General features: G+C 41.7%; 1 protein-coding gene across 1 annotated transcript in view; it reads right to left on the bottom strand.

Annotated features, from left to right (window-relative positions):
• RPTOR (regulatory associated protein of MTOR complex 1) overlaps nt 1-22,611 on the bottom strand; it is a 5,042,670-nt gene that overhangs the window by 1,494,097 nt on the left and 3,525,962 nt on the right. The window lies entirely within an intron of this gene.

Raw genomic sequence — 22,611 nt, 5'->3', positions numbered from 1 at the left:
CTTTGGAGAGAGGCATTGCTTGCTTGACTAAGGAATTTTCCATGCAGCTAGGTTTAAGGTCTGTAGCTGGCTGTGAAGTATCTGATTGTTGAGCTGAGTCAGCAGATGTGGGATTTGAGGCAATATCCAGGGTGGTTCTTGTGCTAAATTCTTTAAAATTGGGTACCAGTGCTGGCGTGGCCAGTCTGGAGCAATCAGGAATATCTTTGGCTCTTCTTGTCTGGCTTTTATAAGAACCTTTGGAAGGAGAGGTAGTGGAGGGAAAGCGTATACTTGTAGGTTTTTCCAGCTGAATGAGAGGGCATCCACTTTCCATGCTTGTGGATGGTAACTCCTTGTGCAGAATTTCTGTAGCTGAAGGTTCATTGGGGATGCAAACAGATCTATGTCCGGGCTCCACCATTTTTGTGTTATCACTCTGAATATTTGTGGATTCAATTCCCATTCGTGGGGATCCATCATGTTTCTGCTTAAGTCGTCTGCCAGTGTGTTTTTCTCTCCTGGCAGGAATTGTGCATGAAGATGAACTTGACAGTTTAGAGCTGTGTTCCACAAGGTCATGGCTTGTCTGCAGAGGGGGGTAGGAGTGAGTGCCCCCTTGCTTGTTTATCTACCACATAACTGTGGTGTTGTCTCTTTTTAGTAACAGTTGTCCTGGATGCAGCATGTCCTTGAAAGCTATAAGGGCATTTTGTACAGCTAACATCTCTTTTTGATTGATATGAAGATGCCTTTGTTCTGCGAGCCACTTGCCCTGAATACATTTTCCTGCCATGTGTACTCCCCAGGCATAATCCGATGCATCTGTTGTCAGTATTTGCCTGGCTGTGGGTTGAGTAAAAGGCTGTCCCTTGTTGAGGTGACAAGCTTGAGCCCACCATCGAAACTCCTGTTGTAGGCACAGAATTAGTGGTATAACTGTTTCCAAACTTTGACAGTGTTGAGAACATACACTATTTAGGTACCATTGTAGTTTTCTCATATGCAGTCTGGCATATGGAATTAGTAGTATGCAGGATGCCATGTAACCCAAGGCCTGCAGAATCTTTCTTGCAGGGAGTTGGGTTTTTGTTGCCATCAATCGAAAGTATTGAGTCAGTTGTCCTTGCTTGTCTGGCATGAGATAAGCCATCTGGGCCATTGTGTTCAAGCTGGCACCCAGGAATATTATCTCTTGTGAGGGCACTAGTTTTGATTTCTTCAGGCAACTTAATAACTGTTTTACAAATGCCAGATGCTCTAGAAGATTGTCCTTGCTCTCTGCTTGAATCAGGCAGTCGTCCAGGTACGGATAAATTTGAATTCCTTTCTGTCTGCAAAATGCAATTACTGGTGCCAGGCACTTTGTAAAGACCCTGGGCGCAGTAGATAAGCCAAAGGGCAGTGCAGAGAACTGATAGTGCATTGAAACTGCTATGAATCTGAGGTATCTTCTGCAGCTTTGTCTGATAGGGACATGCAGGTATGCCTCCTTGAGGTCCAAAGTCACAAGCCAAGCTTTCTTGCCCAGCATGGGAAGAAGCTGCTGTAGTGTTAACATTTTGAATTATGGAACATCCAGGTATGTGTTTAGAGAAGAAAGAACCAGAATGGGCCTCCAGGCTTTGTCCTTTCTGGGAACCAGAAAGCGTCTTGAATAAAATCCTTGTCCTTGCTCTGGTGTTGGTACCTCTTGAATAGCTCTCATTTCCATGAGTGCTGTAATTTGTTTTTGAGCCTCTGCCCACTGATTTGGTGGCAGATTTGGCATTCCTTTTAACCTTGGCAGAGTGTGAAAGTGGAACTTGTAACCCTGAGATACAATGTTGAGAACCCATTTGTCTTTGGTGATCCAAAGCCAATTGAGATAGAAAAGTGCTATTTTTCCTCCCAAGGGGGCTGCCAAGAGAGAGTTGCCTGGCAGCTGTAAAGGGAAGTCATTGAGGCTGCTTTTTATATGGTTGGGGCCGGTCTTCCCCTTCTTTCTGGCCTGGTGCGCCCCATTGTCGAGGCCTGTAAGGATCTTGTGGTTGACCTCTACCTCTCGGACTTCTGTATCTGCCTCTTTGTGGTCTGTCTGTAGCCGGAAAGGACCAATTCTTTGTTGGCCAATTTCTGCTAAATCTTGGTGGCTGAACCTGTAAGAAATCCTTTACCGTTTGCATAGATTTTGCCTTATCCTCCATTTTCTTTAATACCTCTTCTTCCTTAACTCCAAATAACACATCCTGCTGTAAAGGTGCATCCAATAATTTTGCTTTAACATGATTTGGTAACGTATGTTCTTTTAACCAAGCATGTCTTCTAACGACAGAGCCTATAACTGCTGCTCTACAGGAGGCCTCTAAAGAATCAAAACCACATTGCAAAGTATGCTTTCCCACTTATTCAGCTGCATGCAATAAATCCTGCATTTCTTTAAAATTAGGAGGATCTGAATCTGGAAGCATTTTTTGTTTTAACTGAGACATCAAAAATTGCTGATATTTTAGCATGTGAAACTGGCAATTTAAGGCTCTCATTGCTAAGGTTGCAGACGTATATACTTTCTTTCCCCATCTGTCTAATGCTCTGGAATCTCTGTCAGAGGGAAATGGGTTTTTTGCTGATGAGGCCTTAATCCCCTTGGGTCCCTGAGAAATAGTTTCAGGGTCAGCAACAGGGCTTTTATACAGAAATTTGTGATAGTCAGAGACTCTGTAATATCTATCGGGTTTAACAGGGGCTGGAGGTAAGGAGTCAGGGTTTAAGCTGGATTCAGTGTAGACATCAGCCACAATATCGAACACTGGCGGAATAGCAAGGGGTCTGTGTTGAGGCAATAAAAGGAAGTCTCTGAGCCTTTTCTTGGATTCTGAGTAATCCTGGCCTTCCCAATGGAAGTGCTCCCTCATGGTATGCAATGTCTTCCCAAAGGAGTAGTCCTCAGGGGGAGAGGCTGATGGAATTGATTCCTCAGAATCAGAATCCTCATAAGGGGGTAAGGAATATCCTAGGTCTGTGGATGAATCTGAAGAAATGGACACCTGGTCGGAAGATTCATAGTCTGCATCCTGTCTGGGCCTTTTATCAGGAGGGGGATGGGACCCCCTGATCAGGGTGATTAGGTCTTTGGCCATTTTGAGCATTTGTTTCTTAGGCATGGAAGCCTGTGCTGGAGAATGCTGAATCTGTTTCATTGTTTTTAAGGGGGCCTTAGACTTAGTAGAGGGTTTAACAGTTAACTGGTTATGTCTGAAGACACCCTCTGAGGCTGTGGATTGCTCAGCTACTTCGGTACCCTCAGATGGGTTAATTTCGCTAGGCTGAAAACACGTAGCGTCCGAAGGCCCAGCCAACTCCACATGGGAGTCGGATGTGGTCTGTGGTTCTGTGGAACCAGTCGTCAGGGGCTGCGTAGGCGCCTCGCTGAAAACCGGAGAACCAGCGACCGGCCTAGAAGAGGCCTCGTCATCAGTTTTGGGCCTCGGATGCCTGTCCTTGTTTTTGCACTTTTTGTGTATTCCAGTCGTCGGAAGTTCCGACGGCATGGTGTAATTCAATTTTCTGCCAAAATAATGTTGGGCAAAATCAAACCGACGTTTAATAGTGCGCTTGTCAAATGTAGCACAAAACCGACAACCAGTGACGTCGTGGTCTGGGCCTAGGCATGGAATACAATAGGACTGGAAATCCTTATGAGGTATTTGCTTCACACATGAAATACAGTTATTAACTTTTACTGACATCGGTCTGAGGCAAGAAAAAGTTTCCCCAACGGGGTACTTAGCTTTGTAGAAGACTTCAGTTCTGGATTCGGAATGAAAATCTCAGGAGTCGGCCGACCAGCACTTGTGAACTGCTTCTGCTTCAGGCACCGCACGGCAAGAAAGACTGAAGAAAATGGCGTCGGCTGCATCTTATAAACCCCTGTCGCACTGACGTCAGGGAGGAGGCGACAGCAACCGACACCGGACCAAGACTTTGGAACTCAAGCCGACTGGGGAACCGCCTGACGGCAGGATAAACCAAGCGTAATGACTGCAGCAGTGTAACACGATGAACATCCAGCAACTGATCAGACTTTCTGAAGGATTTAGTCCTGCCTAGATACAATCCGAGCTGTCTGTGCACATCTAGAGAGTGCAGGATCCTTTCCCCCTTGTTCTGGGGATTAGGAAAAAAGGTGGGCAAATGAATGGATTGGTTGAGAGCCACACTGGATACCACCTTGGGCATGAAGGATGGGTTAGTCCTGAGGGATACCCTGTCAGCATGGAAGATGATGAAGGGTTCCACAGCCATGAGTGCTTGCAGAGACTCTTCTGGTTGAAGTGATGGCCAGAAGGAAAGCGGTCTTCCAGGTGAGAAATTTTAGCTCTGCAGAAGAAGCTGGTTCGAAGGTGGGCAGGGTGAGCTTTTCCAACACAAAGTTAAGGTCCCAAGCTGGGTTTGGTGCTCTACTGGGTGGCCTCAATTTGCTAGCCCCTCTTAGGAACTGTTTAATCAAGGGGTGTGAGGAAAAGGGGCTGTTCAGTGGGAAAATGAACAGAGATAGCAGAAGCATGAATTTTAACAGAGGAAAAAAAGGCCACTGTGTAGTAGGTCAGCTAAGTAATGCAGGATGACAAGGAAGGAGGGCTGTGCCATATTGGCGCTCTCAGCCTGAATCCAGGTGCAGAACCTTTTCCATTTGTCAGCATAAGACTTTCTAGTGCTAGGGCATCTGGCCTCACGTATAACATCTAGAACCTGTTTACGGAGGTTGGCAGATTGATCGAGAGTTAGGGAATAAGCCAAGCTGCCAAACTGATTGTCTGAAATTGGGGATGCATGAATTCTCCTTCCCTCTGGGTCAGGAGGTTTGGAATCTCAGGAAGATGCCATGGGGACAGGCTGCACAGCAAGAGGTACCAGTGCTGGCGAGGCCAGTCTGGAGCTATAAGAATTGTCCTTGGTTTTTCCTCCTTTATTCTGAGCAGTACCCTGGGGATGAGAGGTAGTGGAGGAAAGACATAGACCGATAGATTGACCCAGGGGAAGGAGAGAGCATCCACTTTCCAAGCCATGCAGTGATGCTCCCTGGTGCAGAATTTGCTGAATTGATGGGTGGTGTGGAGGCAAAGAGGTTGACCTTTGAGGTTCCCCATTTCTGAGTTATTAGAGTGAAGGTTCTTCTGTTGAGCTGCTACTCGTGTGGATCCAGCAGATTTCTGCTTAATTGGTCTGCCAGAGAGTTGACAGAACCTGGTAGGAATTGTGCCAACAGGTGGAGTTGCATGGCAGAGGCAGTGTGCCAAAGGGTCATGGTCAGCCTGCATAGAGGGTAGGAGTGAGTCACTCCCTGCTTGTTGATATACCACATTACAGTGGTGGTGTCTGTTTTGATCAGGAGAGTCCCTGTAGAGAGAAGGGCCTTGAAAGCTATCAAGGAGTGCTGAACAGCCATCATCTCTTTTAGACTGATGTGCAGAGGGATTTGCTGTGGGCTCCATTGGCCCTGTATGCACCTGCAGTACAGATGTGCATCCCAGGCAGAGTCTGATGCATCTGTGGTGAGGGTCTGGGTGGTGGGGGGGGGGGTGAGAAAGGTAGTCCCTTGTTGTGGGAGCATGCTGTTGCCCACCAAAGAAAATTGCTGAGGCAAGGAATTATAGGTATAAGAGTCTCCAGGTCTTGACAGTGTTGACACCAAAGGCTTTTTAGGTACCACTGAAGTTTCCTCATATGCAGTCTAGCATATGGAATGAGTAGTATGCAAGATGCCATGAAACCCAGAGCTTGCAGGATCTTCCTTGCAGATAGCTGGGGTCTGGTGGCTAGTTGAGAGAAGTAGGCTGTCAAGAAATTTTGCTTTTCTGGTGTAAGGAATGACATCTGGGATGCTGTGTCCAGAATTGCTCCCAGGAATATAATCCTTTGGGTGAGCACCTGTTTGGATTTCTTTTCATTGATTGTGTACCCTAGGGAGGTTAGTAGGGACTTTAGAAAGGCCAGGTGCTTCAGCAGCTTTTCCTGGCTGTCTGCATGAATTAGGCAGTCATCTAAGTATGGGTAAATCTGGATATTCCTTTTTCTGCAAAAGGCAATGACCGGAGCCAGACATTTTGTGAAAACTCTGGGAGCAGTAGATAAACCAAAGGGAAGCGCAGAGAATTGAAAGTGCTGAGATCCTACCCTGAAACGGAGATATTTCCTGAATGATTCCCTGATAGGAATATGGAGGTAGGCCTCTTTTAGATCTAGGGTGGCTAGCCAAGCATCCTTGGACAACATGGGTAGCAGCTGTTGGAGGGTCAGCATTTTGAATTTTGAGATCACCAGGAAGGTGTTTAGAATGGATAGATCAAGGATGGGGTACCACATGCCCTCTTTTCTGGGTACCAGAAAAAGTCTGGAGTAGAGACCTTGGCCTCTCTGTTCTTCAGGAATGTGCTCTACTGCCCTCATAGAGAGCAGGGGAAACTACTTCATTTTGTGCCTCTGCCCACTAGTTTGGAAGTAGATTTGGGAACCCTTTTGGGGTAGGAAGGGTGTGGAAAGAAAATTTGTATCCCTGGGGCACTAATGTTGAGAACCCAGCAATCGTTGGTAATGGTGGCACAGGTGCTTGCATGAAAGGAGAGTTTTCCTCCTGGGGTAAGTGAAGGTGGGCAGAGGGAGCAGGTGGGGAGGTGAGTCATTGTGAGTTCTTACCATAAGGGGGTGGCTTAGAACTCCCTGGTTTTGAAGTGGAGGTAGTCCACTGCTTATATCTCAGCAGTCCCTGTGGTTGCTGTCTGGGGGTCTGGTTCCCCGAGGTCTGGGCTGGACTGGCTTAGTGGGAGCAGGAAAGGACCAGTGCTTGGTGGGACAATGCCTGCTAAACCTGGGTGGCTGGAACTGTAAGAAATCCTAAACTATCTGCATAGATTTTGCTTCTTCCATCTTTTTTAAGACCTCTTCTTAGTGCCAATAAGTTGTCTTTGTGCAAGGGGGCATCCACCAATTTAGATTTGACATGGTCTGGCAAGGGCTGTTCCTTAAGCCATGCATGCCTTCTAATGACAGATCTGGTGACTGCTGCCCTGAAAGAAGCTTCTAGGCAATCAAAACCACAGAGCAAGGTGTGTTTTGTTACTTGACTTGTAGAATGCATTAACTCTTGTAACTCTAGATTCTGCACAAGCAGGAAAGGAAGACATTTTTTGTTTGAGGAGTTCCAGGGTATGCTGCTGAAATTTTAGCATATGGAACTAACAATTTATTGCCTTGACAGCAAGAGTAACTGAGGTGTACACCTTTTTACCCCATCTGTCTAGTGCTCGGGAATCCCTATCTGAGGGGGTGGGATTCTTAGCAGAGGCTGCTTTAATCCCTTTAGGCCCTTGAGAAATTACCTCAGGGTCAGCAGTAGGATTTTTAAAAAGAAATCTGTGTGAGTTACGGACTCTATAGTACCTGTCTGGTTTTATGTATGCAGGAGGGAGGGTATCAGGAGTCAAGTGGATTTCAGTAAAACATCCTCCACAACATCCAGGACTGGGGGGATGGCCAAGGGTCTGTGCTGTGGAAGATCTAAGAATTCCCAGAGTCTCTTTTTAGACTGAGGGCAGTCCTGACTCTCCCATTGGAAATGCTCCCTTAAGGTATGAAGGGTTTTCTCCAAAGGAAAAATCCTCTGGGGGAGAGGCGGAAGGGATGGAATCCTCTGTATCAGAATCCTCATAAGTGGAGAGGGGTTGCATGTCTTCATATTCAGATGCATCAGAGTCATCTGACTCTTGTTCAGACAAAACTACAGGGGACAGATCTCTTTTCCTTTTGGAGGGGGTAGCTTGGCTTCCCCTGATCAGCATGATAAAGTCTTCCACCATTTTAAGCATTTGAGACTGAGGCAAGGAAGCAGGTGCCTGAGACTGGTTCATCGGTTTCTTGGGTGTGGTTTGTACCCTGGGTCTAAGAAACTCGGTAGTTTTCAAAAGAACGGTAGTCGAGAAAGAAGAAGTCGGTTTGTGCCGAGAATCGGTAGTGCAAAGGATTTTCTCGGAAGCTGGTGCCTGCTCAGCGGCTCTGGACCCATCCAAGGTAGAAACGACCGCAGGATCCTTAGTCGAAGAAGAGTTTTGCTGCATACCGGACTCTGAAAGGGTCTCGGTAGCAGCCTGTGAATCCATAGAAGTGGGCATTAGGGGCTGCAAAAGCTCCTCACTGAGGACCGGAGAACTGATGACTAGCTTAACGCAAGCATCTTTGGTAGGTTTGGAGCTGTGCGGTCTTTCTCTGTCTTTATCTTTACGTTTTTTCGGAAGATCTGCTGTCGAATGGCCATATAGGAGTTGGAGTACTGTAAGCGAAAATATCTAGCTACAATAAGGGCCCAACAACTGATAGTTCTGGCATTGAACAAAGCACAGAAGTGACGGCAGGGGACGTCATGGTCTGGGCCTAAACAAGTGACGCAGTAAGAATGAAAGTCTCGGTGTGATATTTCCTTTCCACAGGCGAGACAGTTGTTAACTTTTTCTGACATCGGTTAGTGCAAAAATAAAGGATCCCCAATGGGGTATGTAGTTTTAGAAGACTTCAGCTTCAAATCGGTTGACGAAACTCGGGTAACAGCCGACTAGCACTCAAACTGCTTCTGCTTCAGGCTCCATGGCAAGAAAGACTGATGTAATGGCGTCGGCTGCCTTACTTTATACTACTGATGACCTGACGTCAGTCCTGAAGCGACAGCAACCAATGCAGAAATACTGTCTCTGGTATTCGAGCCGGCCAAGGGTTACCCTGGCAGGGATAACCCAAATATGATGACTGCAACAGTAAAACACGAAGAACATCTGCCAGGGTGTGTGTGTGAGTGTGGGGGTTCCCTTATATAGTCATTCTGACTTATTTGACTGTCATGCCATTGCTTTCTGCCTACTTGCCAGCATTCTGTTGAGACTATTTATTTTGTTTCTTGCCAAAATTAGACGAGGGAGTTGAGAATCCCTTGGTGAATTTAGAGAAGAAGGGTTAAAAAATCTGATAGATTTCCTAATTCAGCTTAACTCTCTCATCACACTTTTTGATAACCTATGTTGCAGTGTGTCCAAAAACTAAATCTCTATCAAAGGAAGAATTCAAAACTTCATTTTTGGCGTAATCTAGGAAGTCCTGAGAATGCAGCCATGTGAACTTCCTTAAAACAGTACCAGTGTCAGCATCCCTGGAAGTAGTTTATTGCACAAAACTAACACAACTAAGCGCTTTTGCCTGTATTACATATAGGCTTCTTCAGAGTTGTCTTAGCATAATTAAACACTGTTTAAATACCACCCCCCATTTAGACCCACAGTTGCAGCAAAGGGGTCAAAAATGGAACCTTTGGCTGCATGGTTGGACAACAAAGCTGGTCCTTTGGTTAGAGGAATAGAACATATTATCAAGGACTCTTGGAACTGTCTTGAAAGGTTAAGGAATTTTAGAGAAGGACATCAGTACACATTTTTGACTATAGATGTGGTCAATTTATTTACTGTTATTCCGCACGAAGCAGGATTAGAAATGTTCACAGATAGTTTGATTAATACAGGTCAGTTAGATTGTAATAGTGTACACTTGTTGACACAGTTTATGGAAATTACTTTGAACAACAACTTCATAATGTCTGAAGGAGAACTGTTCCACCAAAAGGCAGGGGTGGCTATGGGAGCTAAATGTGCTCCCACGTATGCAAATTTAGTCTTGCTTAACTGGGAAACCAAGAAAGTTTTGAATTCACATTTTAAGGGGAAAATTGCCTCATAGAACAGATATTTGGATGACATCCTTATTCTGTGGAAGGGTACGGAAGAAGAAGCACACAATTTTGTCCATTATTTGAATAGAACAACTAATTTCTTGAAATGTACTAGTTGGAGAGCGGGGAAAGTTGATTTTTTGGATATTCACTTAACAACTACTGAAGGGGCCCTAGAGAGTTCTGTGTACAGGAAACCTACCTTCTCGAATACTTTATTACACTATGAGAGTAATCACCCTAAACATCAGAAGAAAAGTGTAATAAAAGGTCAGATGGTTAGGATCTCTAGGTTGACCAGTGGGGAGGACATTTTTAAAAAGGAAATGTACAACCTGATAGGTTTATTCATTGAAAGGGGATATCCACTCAAACTATTATTAAAAATCAGAAAAGAAGTGAAACAAAAAAGGACAAATTCTTTTGCCCCTATTTTAACAAATGATAAGGAAATAGAAATGTTAACAAAAGAGAAGAACAAGAATCAGGTAATGGTAGTTTGTTTCAACAAACTATCTTTCAAATTAGTTGACATCGTTAATAAATGTTGGGAATTTTGCCTTGAACCAGAAACACAACAGAGGTTAGGGTCAAAACCTACTGCGGTGTTCAGTAGAGGTAGGAATATTAAAAACATACTAGAAATAAAAAACAGCAATGAAGCAGGATCATATAGATCTATTATGACCAAGTGTGGTGCCTGCAATTCCTATAAATTTATTAACAATGGACCCTATGTTTCTGTAACAAATACAAATTACATAATGAAGTGTCCTGGGAGATGCAGTTGTAACTCCTCAACGGTGGTTTATGTTGCTACCTGCCTATCTTTGTCCTGGGTTTTATGTGGGAAAAACCATCAGAAGATTAAGGGAGAGGATACAAGAGCATGTGAGGGCTATCAAAAATAAGGACATTCACAATGCTCTGTACCTGCATACCACCAAGTGTCCCAATTTTAAGAAATTTATTTTCTTTATAATAGACAAGTTGATTTACAATGAGAGAGGGGGTGGTAAAACTCTCCTAGAAGCAAAAGAATCTAACTGGCAATTGCACTTAAATTCTTTAGTAGCTCCTGGCTTGAATGATTTTATTTCCTTAAAACCATTTTTTAAATTAAGACATGAATTGATTCCTTAATAGGAAAAAGGAAATAATGCAATGAATTTTATGTAGTAGCTTACATAGTTTGTGAATTTTAGAACTGACATGAACAAGTATGTATTCTGTGCAGACTACGCCCTTATTGTGATTGGTTGGGACAGTTTTAATTGATGGTATTTAAACAGTGTTTAATTATGTTAAGACAACTCTGAAAAAGCCTATATGTAATACAGGCAAAAGCGCTTAGTTGTATTAGTTTTGTGCAATAAATGGGATTTCTGTTTATCAGTTTGGTTGCAAAAAATATTTTATTATTTTTTTTCAGTTTTTTAGTCTTTTGACTAACTTGTTATTGGTTTTATCCCTGGAAGTAGTATCAACAGTCGTAAACACATTTCAAAATAGGAGTTGTGACCTGAAAAATAACCAAACTACAAAATGCAGAGTTTTCCTCACAAGAGGAAACGGAACCCAAACCATTTTTCATATTTTCATAATTAGGGTAAATTTTAACATATGATCCTGACAGCTTAAAATTCTAAAAATCAAAGTTGCAGAAACCTACACTTTTTTCCAGACTTAAAAGCTTTATTTTCTTTCTGATAAGGACAGTAATTAGAATTAACAAAATGTTTGGCAGAAACGGGATTTACTAAACAGCTGTTAGGTCAGGTCTGGGATGAGTACATAAGATTGATTAACTTTATACAATCTATATGTTTTCTTTGAGGCAGAAGGCTGACTGTCAGGAAACCTTAGGCTGTGATAAAAATGTCCTCCAATGCTGACAGCAGTGGGGGTGGGGTGGGTAATGGTTCTGGAAATTCCAGTTACAGCAAATCATAATATTTTCTAAGGGACTAAGAAACCACAATATTTTCTCACTGAAAACTTTGGTTCATCCTGGAAATAGTCTAAAAAAAGAGTGTGTCCTCACAGGGAGGATCAGATACACATTCTCCTCAGAATCTGAATCAGAAACTTGAGGAGAAAAAACTCATCTTTTCCTTCATAATCCCCTACTGATTCCATTTCTTAAACTTCGTCAAGAAAAGAGGATTTTTCACTAGAAGCCACCTTACAAGAAGTGTCAGCAACCTGCACAATACCATGACACAAGCCCAATAAATTACTCTTATCCAGAATAACTTACACAGGAGAAGATACTCATTTAGTTTTCTCTTTTAGTCAGGAGAATTAAGGAAAACAGACCCAGTATTGCAACAACAGCTTCCTCAGGGATGGACACAACATTCTGGCTAGCAGGGGCACTTTCTCAGTCCCTTTTCCAGTGACCAACAAGAATGTCTTTCCCTTGCCAACAGACGACGTGGCTAAATTCTAGTGAGTAGTTGTTAAGTGAATATCCAAAAAATCAATTTTCCCCGCTCTCCAACTAGTAAATTTCAAGAAATTAGTTGTTCTATTCAAATAATGGACAAAATTGTGTGCTTCTTCTTCCGTACCCTTCCACAGATTTTCTTTTGGCAACAATATCTTATGAGCTCTTTTGAGCTTCATCTCCTCCATATATATATATATATATATATATATATATATATATATATATATATATATATATATATATATATATATTCCTGTCCATTTGTTTATCTTTTTAGTATAAAGGACACACAATCCTTCCCCCCTCCATGAATTCAGGTATTCTTATAAATCTAAATATTTTTTCCATCTGCATCTGTCTTCCATGCCTGTTAATTTTTCTCTGTCATATCTACTTTGTCTCTGCTGCCAGCCAGCCTACTGTAGTCTTTAAAATTCTGTTCTAACTAAAAAAACTGAGCAGAATGGGTGGTGAATGCCTGATCTATACCCTTTATTTTCTCATCCATTGTGGCTATAAACACAGTAACTGTAGCATTCATCTAGAAGTCAAGTAAAGGCACAACTCTGAATGCATCTAAAGTTTACTGGAGGACAACTGCAACAGGGTGACTGATAAGCCTTCAGGACTAAATGTTGCATCATTAATGTTACGGAAGAATCGTAATAAGAATGTAAAATGTTACTGATGGTGGAAGAAAGCTTCTTTGTCGAGCTGGTCCACTTAACTACCACAGTCTGATGATATTTATTTATTTTTTATTTATTCATTCTTTGTAGAGCTGGTTAGTCCCACTAAGCAGGTAGCCTCTCTTCAGGAGAGACCAGAGGTGGTATTTACCCTAACGGAAATCTGGCAAGGGTATCGAGAACATATCTTATTATTTTCAATACATGTCATGGGATCTTTTACATCAACCTGATCTATTACCATCTCAGAGAGCAAGGCCTCTGTTTAACATCTTATCCAAATAACACCATACACTGTAGTGCAATACTCCCCTCCCATGCTACACTGTAGTGTTTGCAGTCCATCTACCTGATGTTGGAATAGAACCCACAGCCTTCTGCACAAAAGGCGAGTGTGCTACCTGTTACATCATTGACACTGCTTCAATAAACAGCTGCATTATCTCCCTGTCCGTAGTCCCTCCAGATTTCTACCTGTATCAGCATCTTATTTAACCCTACTATTTGATTCACTCAACGCAAACCACCTAGAAAAGGAATGCTACGATTTCACCAACTCTCCTCCAAAACAACTTTCTCTTGTATCAGTTCTGCGACATCCATCTTCCAGTCAGTCAACAATTATGAGCCTTTCTCCATGATTCTTTTACTATTTTACCCTGTCCTTCTTCCACTTAAAGGTCATACCTGTCCATACTTTAACCCTATCACTTCCTTCTCCTAGTACAGCACATATGTAGGGAAAACAGAAAGGGCACTCCCTAAAGTCACTATGCTTGCTATGATGTACCAGGAGCATAATTAAGTACAAAGTGGTTATATTAAGGTTTTCTCATCAAAACTAGTTAATATCAAAAGAAAAAGAAAGGAAGTGTTGCACTTTATAGCACATGTTCATAATTTGTGGTAGCTAATCCACTGCGTCCAGCTTGTGGGTGAAGGAACAGCTGAGCAGATCTCAAAGTATCAGTCGAAAGTACAACAAACAGTCCACAACTTCCTCCGGCATCCTAATTCCACCTAGACAAAGTAAAGTTGCCTGAGTAAACCACAGACGTTTGGGTAAAGAAACTGCTTCAGTAAGAATCTTAACATGTGGGACTATACCAAAGGCAGATGTTGGAGCATCCAATCCTACTTCCAGAGGTTTATAACATCTCCATGCATGGACTCTCTCCTCATGTCATGAGCAATAGTAAAACACACAATATAAAAGTGAGAGAAGCCTGCACCAGCTTCTGTTTTTTTTTCAAATCTTTCTTTTCTTGTAATAAGGGTCTAAGACCCACAGAATAAAGTAGATGCTCTGTCTTACAGTTGCATCTGAAATTCAGGAGAGATGGCATCTCCCTAACAAGACAGGAACACACTTCTCCTAAAAAAGTAGACAGGAAGAATGCAGGGAGGTAGCCTACACTGTAGCAATGATACTCACTAGTCTAAGGCTCATTGCTGTAGTATTAATTACATATGAAATATGTCTACAGTGCTATATATATATATATATATATATATATATATATATATATATATATATATATATATTGTGAAGACAGAGTTTTGAAAAAGCTGCAGTTAGAGAAGCTGCTCTTGAAGAGTAAGTGATCTTGCTTTGCAAAGATTTTTCATTGTGGTCATAACACAAGGCAATGTATTTGGACAACTTTTGTTAACAAGTTGGGCTGCACTGTTTGCCCTGCAAGAAGGAAACGGGCAGTTGGTCCAAATGCCTAAAAATCCTTTGTTCATTCTAGGTAAAAAATTCATAACATTATGTAAACCCCAAAAGGTGCAAGATTTCTCCCCTCATTTTGCATTATGGAAAAATGCTGGAAGCTAAATGGCCTCATTAAATGCCACTTTTAAGACCATTTCATGTATAAATGAAGGGTTGGTCTCACAGTATCTATGTGGAAGACCACATAAGGGACAGTAATTCTGAGATTCTTCTAGCTTACAATCTGGCTACTATGAATAGTTTTACAGAAAATAAATTTCCTTGTTGCAGACACTCAAGTTCAAAGAGTGCAACAGTGAGCTTTCCCAAAATAAAATTCCGGTCTCAAAGAATAGTCACTGGCTTCCATGGTGGTCTCTCAATTTCTTTTTATCGAAAGTATGATAGCTCAAATGGAAAACAGGCCAAGAGGTAAAATAAATGAACCTTCAGAGATGCATAAGAAAGACTCTTTTCAAACAAGGGGAAAGTTAAATAAGGGCTTGTTGAAACAAGGCTGCCTTGTGGCAAATGTTTCTGTATTTACTCCAAATGGAAACTCTGGTCCATTATTACAAATTTAATTTCCTGGTGGTAGGATTTCTGTCTTTCAGGAACATAAGTAATCCTTGGCAAAAAAAAAAAAAAAAAGAATTTTAATTCTGTAATCTCCCCCCTCTTACTTTCTATTCACCTGCACACTACATGAATTATGTATGTCACACTATTGGCTGTTGAAATGCTTGACACATTTCTTCTCGTGATAACTGTCCAGCACTGTATAACTGTTACTGTCGTTCTTCTTACAGCTTCTTTTATTGCTTATTTTGTTTCCCTAATATGTTATATAATTACATTGTTCACTATACATGTATCATTTTGTTAAACTACTTATGATGCACTGTTTTGTTAAACTAAATGCTGGAGCTTTTCTCCCTGAGCCTCCGCTGTAAACGGACCTGGTCCAGTCGGATCTTCAAGGTTAACAAATGTAAAATAAAATAAAAAAATAAATAAATCTTTGGGTCTGCAAGTGCTTTAGTTCTGTTACACTACAGTCCCTTGTTGCTGGCTGTGTGATATGGGGAAGACCTCAGGGTCCTTCTGCTCAACACCTTGATCAGACGGAACTAATGTCATCTTGGCCACAGAAAAGGAATTAGACTCAAGTTTGTCCTATACAGCCTATTTCAGCACCTTGGGTAACAGGAGTATAGGAAGGCAGACACATATGAGACCTTTACTCCAAAGGGTTGGAAATGCATTCATTACTAGGGCTGCCTTGCTCAGGTACATGGAGCAAATTCTAAAATTTGACAGCTTAATGGGAGATAAACAAGTCCCATCTCTAGAGTGAAGCAAATAAGGCTGAGGTCATACTACATGATTAGGTTCAGCTTCCACTTGGAAAGACTGGCAACAGACATGCTGAGGTGGTCAACAACCAATGTAGCATTCATGGAGTGAGAAAGTTCTACTTTGAAGAGGCATCCCAGGCCAACAGACAGAGTCTGCACAGGAGGCAAAAGTGAGCGCCTCCCCTTTTTTGTTGATACACCACTGCCTTGTGTTACAGCCTGAGACCTGTCTGAGGATTCTCAGTCATAAGGCCAGTCTGAAAACATGAAGGGCACAGATTATGACCAAAGTGCCTTGCAGTGTCAGAGAACCTATGCACATTGTGTACCACACCCACACACACCAAATCAAAGAAATTCAATATTACAGTTTGGTCCAATTTTTCTGATAAAGGGCATTCCTAGACTGAACCCTTACCTGTGCCTTCCATCAACAAAATTCTCTGTGGATTGGGAATAACAGGATTATCCGCTCAAAACAGTGTAGGTCCTGGCACCAAAGATCCCATAGTGTACCCTCCTCTTATACAGTCTCAAAAGAGGAAGCAATTAAATTAAAGAGGACATATTATCTAGAGCCTTCATGATAGTCCTTGGAGTCACAGAAGGCATGGCAATAATCCAGAAAAAGAATTAACTTGAGCTTTTCTACATTTTCTTTTGGCAGAAGCACCCTACAATTCCTTGTAGTCAGTCTGGCCTTCAGGAAGCATCTGGTCTGTCAGGGGGTGAAGGTGGATTTATGTAGTTTGAGAGATATCCCTGGTCTAGTGAAACACTAAGGTCTCATTCAACTCCTCTTGGGACTTGCACTGAATCACAAAATCATCCAGGTAGAGGCACATGCGAAAGCCCCATAGCCTGAGATATGCAAAGACTGGACCCAAGCATTTTGTAAATACCCAGGGATATCCCTAAGGAGCATTAGAAATGTTCTAATCCTGCCAGGGACTGGAAGAATCTTCTGTGTTCATAGAATATGGAGATGAGCAGGATGGCATCCTTCAAAGTCCAATGTGACCATAAGCAGGAAGGGGAGACTAAACTGGAGGGTGAGCATCCTAAATTTTTTACCACCAGAAACTTGTTCAGTCTTGAAAGATCCAGTGTTGGCTTCCAACGCCAGTCTTTTCTGAAGACAAATAGTCTGAAGCACAACATGTCTTGTAAAATTTATTCTGCCAGGATAATCTGGTCTATAAAAGCTACGCTTGAGACATGTTAAAATAAAATTGCCAAGTTCGCAACAAACGCCAAACACTCTACTCATCACTGTACCGCACTACACACACTGAACTGGCTAGAACTATCACACTACCACCCCTACCTACAACAACCACACACAAAATAATCTGTAAACCATCAGACTGCCCTGCTCTCAATTTGGTATTTAGTTATTACAATTCAAAAAGACCTCTCAGATCTGAGAATCAGCACCTTCTGATGGTACAAAAATCAAAACTGCCAGTTGGCCAGCTTCTTTACTCTTGCTCTGTAGCCAAAAATTGGAATGCCCTACCATTAACTATTACAACTACTCAAAATTGTACCTCTTTCAAAACGTCTTTATGACACTACCTATCTTCTATGTGGCACTGCAATTGTGCCAAGTCTCCCCCTTTTAAAACCTATCCGCCTTTGCTTAATACTAAAACTGCTGTTTAACATAACCACTAACAACAATGCCAGGTGGAAGCCATTATACAATGTTAATCTCTTCAGTGTAATTGTTTACCCATTGTCAATTTATGTAATTACCATTAATTTAACTAATTATTAACTATGTTACCTTTGTAGTATATATGTTTCAAATTTATTCGCATTGTATGTTCATGTTATTGTGGAGCTTTTCCCCCCAGGCCACCAGTGAAAATGGGTTCACAAAGGCCCAGTGGACTATTCCAGTAAACAAATGCAAATAAATAAATATGGGATAGAACATTTTCTCATGATGTGAGGAATGACTCTGAACTTTACTTTGTATCCTGACTTCCATTACTCAGTAAACCCAGGTCAGGCCAACCAGTGAGACCTGAACACCTGCTTCCCAGATGCTGACACAGAGGTAGGGAGGTGGTGAAATGTAGTCAGAACTGGCAGATAACCTCCTGGCTAGACAGAAAACTGTTGCCTTTGTCCCCTGCAAAACTATCCTTCAGTTTCTTGTTACCTTTCAAATGATCTTTCCTGAAAGCCTTCTTTTGTTTAAAAGTGTTTAAACTATATGGTGCAAGACTGTTTGTATTATGTAGAATGGATGCAATTTGGCAGGAAAAAATATTTTTACATCTGAATTTTGGAAAATGGAAGTAGTGTTTTACTACCTACTTAGTTGTACCTTTTTTCTGTAATGGTAGACCAAACAGTAAATATCTACCACAGGCATGGGATGAATCCTTAGTCATATATCTTAAGGCAGCCACCTCAGTGCAGGCATCAGTGGTAATATAGCTTCATTTATTTATGTACTTACTGACTAACGGCTGTCTATGGGACTTTAGAAAAGCACTGTTAAAGCTCAGGTGACCGCCTCACATACATCTTTCCCCTGCTTAATAATCTCTCTTTGACAGTGGAGTACATGCATTAAGGAGTTAACGACCTTAACGCCTTGAATAGTAGCAGTACAGACCTTCATAACAAAATTATTCAATACAAGATAAGATTTCTGTTACTAGTACACACCAGTCATAATCTTCTACTAACATCGAAAAAATGACAAGATCAGCACACTTTTTTATCTAAATATTTACATTTCTCCTCCATCCTGTAAAAACAGCCGGACTTCTTAAGCAATAGTGGCCATTAGTCAGATTATCATTACCTGAAGTACTAGTACCTAACATATTAAGAGAACTGGAGAGTGATTTATGCCCCCCCCCACCATCTGATGTGTTCCTTTATTAAATTTAATGTTTCTACTAAGCAGATGTGTGGGTAACAAGAGGATAAGCCTTCATTTGTCATCTGCATCATAAGCAAGGAAGGGGTGGATTTGGACAGAACAGACTCAAAGTCTCCTGAGTCAGGAGAGAAACCAGGATATGACTCGATTCTTTGACTGGAAGAGGGGCTATCCCAAAGGTGAAGGGTTCACAGGAGGTGTGTGTGTGTGTGTGTGTTGGGGGAGGTTGGATCCTCTGTCATGCCGCAATTTATTCTTAAACAAAATATTTGTAGTCAAGGATAAAGACTGCAAAGGCAGGTGGAACTTGGACTGAAGTTAGGCCTACAGAGTGCACCTTGACAAGCCTGACCTACTTAGATTTCTTCAGTGATTAGTGTTTTCTGTTTGTTTAGATTTTCTTTCCAGTAAGAAGGAAGAAATGTCCTCACTAGGGCCAAAAGGCTCCTGAACAAAAACTGATTTTTTAGAATTTTTTCTTTATTTTTTTTTTACCCTGTACCCACTGGCCATTAAGCTTCCCCTTAATGGACTCAAGTTCATTTGCTCCCTAATAGCGGGGGATCATCCCCAAATCAGGCAGCAAAAAGGAAGGGGTGCTTATGTACTTGCTAGTGACCTAGCTCAGAGGGTGTTTTCGCTAGTCTGATACCTGCCCTCCCCTGATTAGGGGGACATGCAACCCACATCACTGTAAGGGCCACAATGCATTCCTCTTCCACGAGTGCATGCCCCCAAGCATGAAAGTTACTTCCAATCAACGGCTTAGTGAACCACATTGTCTGCCCACTGGTCTTATGCCCTGTCATTCTCCCAAAAGATTGTGATAGCATGTGATCATCTCTGACCTCCCAGGATAGGAACACCAATCCTCCCTGCCAGCTCTTTTAAGTATCCAAACCTATTACTCAAACTCACATTACATGAACTCTGTTGTTTTTCTTTCTACGCTACTAGGCTGTCTAAAAAACAGATTTCAGCAACATCTACCCATGTTATAAGTGGTTGAAGTTTTAACCAGGTTAATAACAATGGTCAAAGCTTCAGCTCATCAAATGAACTATATAACCATTTTTGGGGTCTATATTAGTTGAGCGAACATTTAGTTAATCGAATAACTAAACGTCGATCACTAATAAATGAACACACACAACTGCGATCGGCAGTTTCCACTCTGGGAAACAAGTAATTTGGTTGTTGCGCGGAGTTTGCCCCTTCTTCAATGTGGAGCGATCTCTGAGTTGGTATATTTAGTGTGGGGGGGCGGGGGCACAGCCCCCCACTTTATTTGTGTTTATTTTTTTTTTTCGTTGGGCAATAGCATTGTTTCCCTGACTGGAAACTGCCATTCAATGATTTGTGTGTGCGATTAGTGATCGACGTTTAGTTATTCGCTTAACTAAAGGTTCGATCATCTGATATAGGCGCCCATTTTTCTGCTGGGGGTCAGCCACTTCACCTTTACTTAAATATATTAAGCAGTAAGCCTGTACAACCATGGAGAAATGACCATAGGCAAAACATTCCTGTTAATGTGCAAACAGAAAACAGATTCACAGCAATTTTCTATGGCAAATATCAGTTATTTTCCCAATAAAATGCCAATTTAAAATCAAGTAGCTCAAACTTCATTCAATGAAGCCTCAATTATTGGAAAAGTAACAACAAAAATATCTGCTATATTAACAAGAGGAGAGGGTGCTTCTTAATGCAGAAGGAATTCACTGATTTGCTGCAGGCATCTTGGAAATGGTGTCTGGCTGTGATGCAGAACTAAGTTCTTGAAAGGCTAACTCTGTTAACCTCTGAAGAGGCAGCAGCAGGTGGGGGGGGGGGTATAAGAGAAAAAGACAGCAAAGCAGAGGGTTGACAATTCTATTCCTCTGGGGTACTGACACCTACAGGCCCTTGGAGGAGAGAGAAAGAGAGAGAGAGATTATGAAGTTCTAATACACACAGTTAGTGCATACTTTCACAGCTAGTTTCTTATTCATCTTTTCAGGATGTCTGGAATCTCTAATCTGTCAATGTGGAAGACAAACTTCCCTAAGGGTAAGGGATACCAGCCCCTTGTCCTAAAGCAAGAAATATTTTATGCTCTAAGGCAGCAATGAAGCTTCACACCCTTCATAAAACAGCCATTTTCTGACAAGCAGCAAAATATTTACCTTCCCATACTTTATGTGAAGGTCTACGGAAAAGACATTGAAGGTGAAAATTATTTGGCAGAATCTGTCAGCCATAAGCACAATTGTTGGAGACCTTTCAAAGGAATCGCAACAGACTTGTAAGAATCTCCAAGTCACCGATTAGACAAACTAACAATACAATGTCAATGCAATTAATCTACAAAGGTAGGACAAATTCAAACATGGGCATTTATCATAGCTGTGGTTCTCATCTGGTCAGTTCCACTGGAAGACTTCTGTATGCTTTTTGAAGTAAAAAAAAAAAAAAAAAAAAAAAAAAACAGTCAACATGGCAATGATAACACGTGTACTGCAGACTGTGAAGTGAGACAGTGGCCCTGTGTGGGGTTATATAAAACCTCTTTGACAGTTAGGATGGGTGGTTAGACGTTCATTTTCACCATAATCGTACATTATGATTCATGCAGGATTTATGATGAACATCTGCTATTTTCTCTCACTCAAACTATTTGTTCCATGGTAGAGCTAAAACACTTGCTACTGTTATCCCCTCCTTGAACAGAACATCCTAGTCAGGGTCATGCATGTGTAAGGTTATTTGCTACTGGTACTTCTGCTCTCTGAAGCAAGGAAGGAGTCATCTAACATTCACGTATTCTTTCTCCAATAACCCACATAATCCAATTTAGGATAACATGGGAGCCAAAGAGAATCTGGGCACTCGCTAGACACAGAGCACTGAAACTAGTTCTGAACACTGCATCGACCTATTACAAGAGTCACCTAACAGATATTTAAAAATGTCCTTGTCCTGAAGCAAGTAAAGCTGTGATGGTCAAAGACATGCTTCACGGGTGAACCCCGTTCTAACTTCTCAGCTTTAAGTGGACTGGTAATGACGTAATATGCCACTAAATCTAGAACTTTTATCAACAAAGGCATGACTATGCTTTGATCTAGTCTCTACAGCTCCTGCAAATGACTGCTATGGTCTTGTGACTAGGTCAATGACCACTAACTACTTTACCCAAGAAACTTCATCTCTTATACTAACAGTTATATGATTAACCTATGAAAGACGAGAAATATTGGTCTCTTTTTCTCAGATCATATATTAGCCTCACTAGTGCTAACAAATATCTGTCCATCTACTGGCCGGTGGCATTTAACAGCTATGAAACCACAAATCCCAATGACAGACACAATACAGCAGCCTGTGCAATACTGTCTTCATCCTGCTCAGATTTGAACCTAATACGCATCCCAGCTTGTCTCAGACTTGCTAATGACTATGTTTAACCTTTAGTTGTCGGATGTCAGAGCCAGCTATTTCAGAAGAAGGTGGCTTCGATGGAAAGGCGATGACAAAAAGAACACTGAGCTTTACACAATTGCAATAAATCTTTATTATCCCACCTCCACAGATAAATTTTAGTCCTCCCTCTACTGTAAGTACAGTCTGGACAGACTAAAGAGGTGGACTGTTATGTGCACACCTCTTGAAACTCCAAATCTCTGAAAACATCTTAGCTACTTCATCTTCAATTTGATTTAGAAAATCTTTCCATCAGGGAATCCCTAATGGCTCAACAGCAAAACATTTTGAGTAGCCATCT

This window comes from Protopterus annectens, chromosome 4.part0, assembly GCF_019279795.1.
Source record: "Protopterus annectens isolate FY-2018-M chromosome 4.part0, PAN1.0, whole genome shotgun sequence".
Lineage (NCBI taxonomy): Eukaryota > Metazoa > Chordata > Ceratodontiformes > Protopteridae > Protopterus > Protopterus annectens.
Note: the sequence above shows the minus strand (reverse complement) of the source record. Positions and strands in the feature narration are given on the sequence as shown.